Source organism: Cnephaeus nilssonii (assembly GCF_951640355.1).
Source record: "Cnephaeus nilssonii genome assembly, chromosome: 3".
In the NCBI taxonomy this organism is placed as follows: Eukaryota; Metazoa; Chordata; class Mammalia; order Chiroptera; family Vespertilionidae; genus Cnephaeus; species Cnephaeus nilssonii.
Genome location: NC_137074.1, coordinates 75,221,636 through 75,228,662, shown reverse-complemented (window position 1 = coordinate 75,228,662; position 7,027 = coordinate 75,221,636). Strand labels below are relative to the sequence as shown.

Below are 7,027 nucleotides of genomic sequence, written 5' to 3'. Positions count from 1 at the left end.
ATGCCTGGTCCCCCCCAACTGCCGTGCCCTGCCAGCCTGGTCACCACTAACTGCCCTCCCCTGTCGGCCTGGTTGTCCCTGACTGCTCTCCCCTGCAGGCCTGGTCCCCTGCAATTGCCCTCCCCTGCTCACCTGGTTCCCCCCAACTGCCCTCCCCTGCATGCCTGGTCACCCCTAATTGCTCTCCCCTGCAGGCCTGGTCCCCTGCAATTTCCCTCCCCTGCTCACCTGGTTCCCCCCAACTGCCCTCCCCTGCATGCCTGGTCACCCCTAATTGCTCTCCCCTGCAGGCCTGGTCCCCTCCAACTGCCCTCCTCTGCAGCCTGGTTTCCCCCAACTGTCCTCCCTGTAGACCTGGTCCCCCCCAACAACCCTCCTCTGCCAGCCTGCTCACCCCTAACTGCCTTCCCCTACAGGCCTGGTCACCCCTAACTGCCCTCCCCTGCTGGGCTGGGTCCCCCAACTCTCCTCCCCTGCTGTCCTGGTTCCCCCCAACTTCCCTCCCCTGCAGGCCTGTTCCTTCCCAGCTGCCCTCCCCTGCAGGCCTGGTCACCCCCAACTGCCTTCCTCTGCTGGCCTTGTCACCCCTAACTGCCCTCCCCTACAGGCCTGCTCCTTCCCAGCTGCCCTCCCCTGCAGGCCTGGTCTCCCCCAACTGCCCTCCTCTGTTTGCCTGGTCACCCCCAACTGCCCTCCTCTGCTGGCCTGATCTCCCACAACTTCCCTCCTCTGCAGGCCATCTTGTGGCGGCCATCTTGTGTCCACATGGGGGCAGCCATCTTTGACCACATGGGGGGCCATCTTGTGTGTTGGAGTGATGGTCAATTTGCATATTACTATTTTATTAGATAGGATATATATATATAGTGGCCAGATTATTATGTGTTCAGAGATCATAATAATCTGGCCACTCAGTGTAAATATATATGTAATCATGTACATTTTAAGTATATAAGATTATGTTTGTCAATTATTCCTCAATATAGTTAAAAATAGGCCTAGTTCATGTAGAATTGTAAAGATAGTCAATAGTATTCTTTTGCAAATGAGATTAATTGGAAAATGTATTTTATTCATTTCCTAAAATAGAATAAGGGAGAATTACATGTATTTAATTATTCTGGCACATATACATTAACACTATTTGGAAGAACCTGAGTGATGTTAATAATATTACATCAGAAGGGTCATAATTTTCTTTTTCCATCTATATTGAGGTATAATTGGTATATAAAAATGTAAGACATTTAAGATGTTCAACATGATGATTGGCTATACAGATACAGTGTGAAAGGATTCCTCCATTAAGTTCATTCAAGTATCTATCAGCACACCTATTTATTTACCCTTTCTCTGTGGGAAATTTAAATTCTATTCTCTTACCAAATTTCAATTATACAAGTAAAGAGCCATACTTTTCTAGAATATTATTTTAGATTTTTGACCTGGACTTACATTCATGGAACTTACCAACCATTCTATTTGTCTCTTATGTCTGATAATTGATCAACTATGGAATATATGACTAATTCTTTAAAGGTATAGACAATAAAAACTATTAGATAATGTTCTCTAGGTTAGCAATTCCTGAGTTGGGCTCTCAATTATAGTCCTTGGAAGGGCATGGGAGGTGTTTATTAAATTATAAATTATTAATATTTGCAGTGATGATATTTCCTTAGGCATAGGAAAGTAAGTACACATATATTTTATAAGTTAACATTCCAAGTGTTTTTGTTGTAAAAAATCTGCACACAGGATTTGAGAACCACTTTCTAACATGTTTTGAATTATTCTGATTCAATACATCTGCTACCGAGCATGGCCATTAGCTAGAAAGATTCTTCTGAATTTCACACCAGAAGATCTGTAACACAATGATAGAGAAGCATTCTTTCCTATTATTAGGCCCACATTTGTCATTGGCAAATGCTTGGTTGGTTTTCATTTCACTTTTTTTCATCAAAACATTCCCTGGTTTATCTGCTTAATAAAATACTAAAAGTTACTTTCATATTTGACTGAGTAGGGAGTCTATTTTTATGTCACATGCTGTTTATCTTTATATCTCCTTTAAATATAATCACTATTCTACAATAAATGCAAAAGGCTGAGTTATGTCATGACTTCAAATACACAGAGCAATGATAAGTATTCTATCGTCAGCTAACAACATAATGCCCTTGTAGCTTCATAATTTGTTCCATAATAATCCCTTTGTTTTATAGAAGAAAAACATGGCTCAGAGATGAGGGGTCTTCCCCTGAGTCAAGTATATGGATAAAGCCGTATAAGGAGTAGACAGTGGGTATTCCTAGATCAGATTTGCATGGCATGGGACTCTGAGAGGACACTGACTGTGAGAAGTGGCAAATTACACAATATGGGTGATGATGGCCAAATTCACGGATGTGCCCTGAAGGAATGCATGCCAGGAAGGGCTGAGGCTTTTCTCAGTAATGCTCTAAAGGTCTACATGAGCCCATATGGCTGCCTCTCTAGTGGGTGCTGTTCTTCAGGGCAAGATGAGAGAGGACTCTTTTCTGGGACCAGAAGGATCACAATGGGAACTGAAGAGTGTTGTAGAGGGGAGAATAGGTCCTCTCTTGATCCTAAATGTGGGGCCAGAGGGAGAATTTTGAGAACCTCCACATGGGAACAGGTGCTGTGAGTCTCCCTTTGCTGATGATTACTAGGGAGAATGTATATTTAGTACCATAAATATAAATATTACTAAACACATTTATAATGACCATGTTTTAATAAAATATAATGATTATAATAGGAACATGTAATTCAACAGAAGTATAAAATATTGAGTTGCCATGAGGGCATATTTCACAATGAAACAGTCACAGGATCAGCTTCAGAATTGAAGTGTGTAAAAGCAAACTCTGCTCAAAAGCAGGGCACTGTCATCAGGAACAATAACAAGCAGAATGTACTTGTTACTAGTTTTTGTAATTTTAACTAAATAAATATAGTCATTTAGTGGCCAGGAAATAGTAAAGGGATACTTACATGCCATTGCAGATATTGCATTTTCTGATTTAAAAATGTAAGATTTAAACATAATGGTATCTCAAGAATAAATAGTCCCTGTGCAAAAACGTTGTTCCTCTTTATCAAGGAAGATATTAGAACTATACTGCTGATGCATTCAAGCCCTCTGTAAAATTATTTAGGATTCACTCTACTTGCTATGAAGACACATTTTCCCTCAGCATTTAAGACTAGATGTATTGATTATTTTTACAAAAATATTTTTCTGTTGTCTATTCTTAAAATAATAATTTTATATAAGAAAAGATCATGATGACTTATATACAATAAAATAATAAAATAAATCTAATAATAATTGATCACATTAAAAACAAAATTTTATTTATTTCCATCAGTTAAAATTAATTTGGGGATCTTTGTTTTATATCTACTATCACCTATATGAGATTGACCATAAGATCTTGGGTTATGTCCACATACATATAAGAAAATGGAAAATTGAAATGGTGTGTGTGTGTGTGTGTGTGTGTGTGTGTGTGTGTGTGTGTGTGATGGTATGACACTCAAGGAAAGCAGATTTAGGCATTGAGGTCTGTATAATATTTCACCATATTGTGTGAATCCCTCAAATACATACTGAACCCTATTTCTCTCTTTCCTTATGTAAATTTGACCCACATTTCAAGGTCAAGGATGTGCTTAATCATATGTAATGGCCTTTGCAAAATTATTCTATAGAACTCTCAGATGAGAAATGTTTAATTTGAATGTTTAATTTAGTATTTGAACTGTCTAATTGTCTAAAAACAGGCTCCTTCATCTTTACGTTTAGACATTAATGAGCTGTCTACATTCCTGTGGCAAACCTTCTACCCCAGGAACAGCAAAACCTTCTCATTTAAGAAAGATCAATAGCCATACACATTTTTATTTCATGCATCCAGTTTACAACTCACTTTTAATATCATTTAAAAGCACATAAGCCAATCCTACATGACATCTTTATTACCATTGTAATATTTTAAGTTTAATTTTTGGCAGTAAATATAGTCTGTAGAAAACTTTGAAGCAAAAAAAAAAAAAAGCAAAAAAAAAAATCACACCAAGAAAACATGTTTTTGATTTATATGATAGTTTGATTGGGGAGTGAATAACAAATCCTTCAATGCATATAGTTGATATAGGTAAATTTTGTATGTGTGATAATGCTTGACATCTACTCTCAGAGGTGTTACAGCAAAAGACCCCTGTAACAATGTAACAAATCTAAAATAGTTTGATTTTTAAATGATGTCTAGAGGTTCTCCTTTATTTGTTTTTTTGTTGTTTTTGTGTGTGTTTTTTTTCAGCACAGAAGTCTTTTTTATTTCCCCCACTTACCATGCCATGGATTCATAGGGAATGGGCTCTAGCAGCTCAGGCTCCTTCCCACTGGCTCTCACACAGTGTGCCTCTCTGGGTGGAGCTGGCTGGCGCTTCAGTTGAACCCAGATGCCTTTCTCTTTGGCTGCCTTCTTTTTCTGATCATTTTCCTTCACACGTTTCAGGAAGCTATCTCAGCTCTTAGAGAGCTTAATATGCTCAATACGTACATTCATTCTCTTGGCAAGAATCTTGCCCTTAACTTGCTGGTTCCCAATAATGCCCACTGCATGCGGGTGACATGGTAGACTCGTCCAGTTTTGTGTTGCCATGGGGACATTTGTGAGGGCCTTCCTTTGTGAACAGGGCCCATTCCCTTGATGTCCACAATAGCACCTTTCTTGTAGATTCGCATGTATGTGGCCAAAGGAACAGCTCCATGTTTTCTAAAAGGCCTGGGGCCTCTCCTCTTTCCCTTTGTGTTAGTCATTTTGGTGAATTATTGGAAGATGGCGGTTCCGGCCAAAAGGAAGCCTTCATTTGTTTTTTTTAATGGACATTACATTTTAAGAACTCTACAAAGTTTAAAATTATATTTTTGAAACATTTCACATGGAGTTATCATTGGTACATAAATGAATTTTAATTGAACCAGTCTATTAATTTATATATTTTCAATCCCCGCCCCCCATTAACTATAGAGTCCAAAGATTAAAAATGATTATTTTACTTTTGTAGTCGTTTAGTCATTAATATTAATGGTTAGAATCCATTAGATAAAACAGGTTAAAAGTCAAGACTCTGACATCACACACTTTGGGTTCCAGTTTCAGCACAGCATCTTCAAGCCGGGCAGTCTGGGCAGGAGAACTCACTCTCTCCACATCTCAATGTCCTTATCTCTAAAATGGGGTGGGGGGTTAGGGAGCTTGAAAATAGTCTTTATAGAGTAAGAATAATTGTCATAGTACAACTACAGAACACTGTAGAGTGCTTAGAACATAGTAATCACACAGTAAATGTTGTTTCCTTTCATTAGCCTTTTTTTTGGGGTCTAGGAATGGAGTTGGTGAGAGTTGATGGAAGATGAGGCTATTTAGTGTAAAACACACAGGATTAGTACTCTATAAATGTGAGCAGAAATCTAAATCTAAATGCGGGCTACCCAGAACTCACACCACAGGGCACTCTACTATTACCTGGCAAAGTACAATAATGGTCCCCAAATTATGTAGGTAAACCAAAGAGCTGTGACTGCTTAGGTTGCTTTTTCTGACTTACAACTCCTGCACCTCAGAAATTCACTAAAGTTAAACAGTGATATCAATTTAAATTTTCAAAAGTGAGTCACTATTGAAACATAGTAAAATATATGTTCATGTAAGATTCATAAGGACAATGATTGTAATTATTGAGAAAGTAATAATCAAGTTTCTAGAACTGTCTAATTCGTTAATAATTGTAGGACAATGATCCTTTTTGGTCCCCTTCTATCTCTCCTTTTTGTGTTACAAATGAAAGTACATAAGTGAAAACTCCTTTGAACAAAACAATAAAATACAGTCATATGACAGGGACATATTCTTAGAAATTCATTGTTTGCAATTTCACCATTATGTGAACATCACAGAGTTCACTTACACAAACCTAGTGCACTTACTACACACCTAGGCTATATAATACTAGAGGCCTGGTGCATGAAAATGCATGCACTCAGAGGGTCCCTCAGCCCAGCCTGTGCCCTCCCGCAGTCCGGGAGCCCTCAGGGATGTCCAACTGACACCGTAGGGAATATCCAACTGACAGCTGCAGTCTGGCTTCCCTCTGAGGGAGGCGATCAGGGGGCCGATCAGGGGACAGCACCTGTGGTGAGCAGCTGGCCCTGCCCCCCAAATCACCCCTCTGCCACCACTGGTCACTGTGCCCCCCCCCCCCCCCCCGCCCAGATCACCATCCCTTCCCTCTGCCCGCTGGCAAGTACCTTGGCTGGCCTGGTGCCGCCTGTTCACCGGCCCCGCCCCCCGCCTGGTTGTTCCCCTGTTCGGTTGATTTGCATATTGCGCTTTTATTAAATAAGATGGTCTAGCCCCTTGGTCAGCAAACTGCGGCTCGTGAGCCACATGCGGCGCTTTAGCAAAATACCACAGCCTGGGCGAGTCTATTTTGAAGAAATGGCATTAGAAGAAGTTTAAGTTTAAAAAATTTGGCTCTCAAAAGAAATTTCAATCGTTGTACTGTTGATATTTGGCTCTGTTGACTAATGAGTTTGCCGATGACTGGTCTAGCCTATTTCTCCCAGACAACAAATCTGTGCATCATGTTACTGTATTGAACTCTGTAGGCAATTGTAACATAATGGTAGCTATTTCTGTATCTAAACATAGAAAAGGCACAGTAAATATATAGTATAAAATACAAAAAATGGGGTGGGAGCAGGGTAGAGGGGGTCAGTTGGAGGAAAAGGAGACACCTGTAATATTTTCTGTTATTATATATATATATATATATATATATATATATATATATATATGGTTTTTACTATGAATGGAGCTTATGGAGCTTGCAGGACTGGAAGTTGCTCTGGGTGAATCAGTGAGTGGTGAGTGGATGTGAAGTCCTAGGCTATTACTGTATACCACTGTAGACTTTATAAACACTATTG

At 39.7% G+C, this 7,027-nt stretch overlaps 1 pseudogene across 1 annotated transcript; it reads right to left on the bottom strand.

The window, feature by feature from the left end:
* Window positions 1-4,379: 4,379 nt before the first annotated feature.
* Window positions 4,380-4,855, bottom strand: LOC307096734 (large ribosomal subunit protein eL21-like; annotated as a pseudogene). The gene has a single exon. The product of its transcript is annotated as a large ribosomal subunit protein eL21-like (transcript).
* Window positions 4,856-7,027: the final 2,172 nt, after the last annotated feature.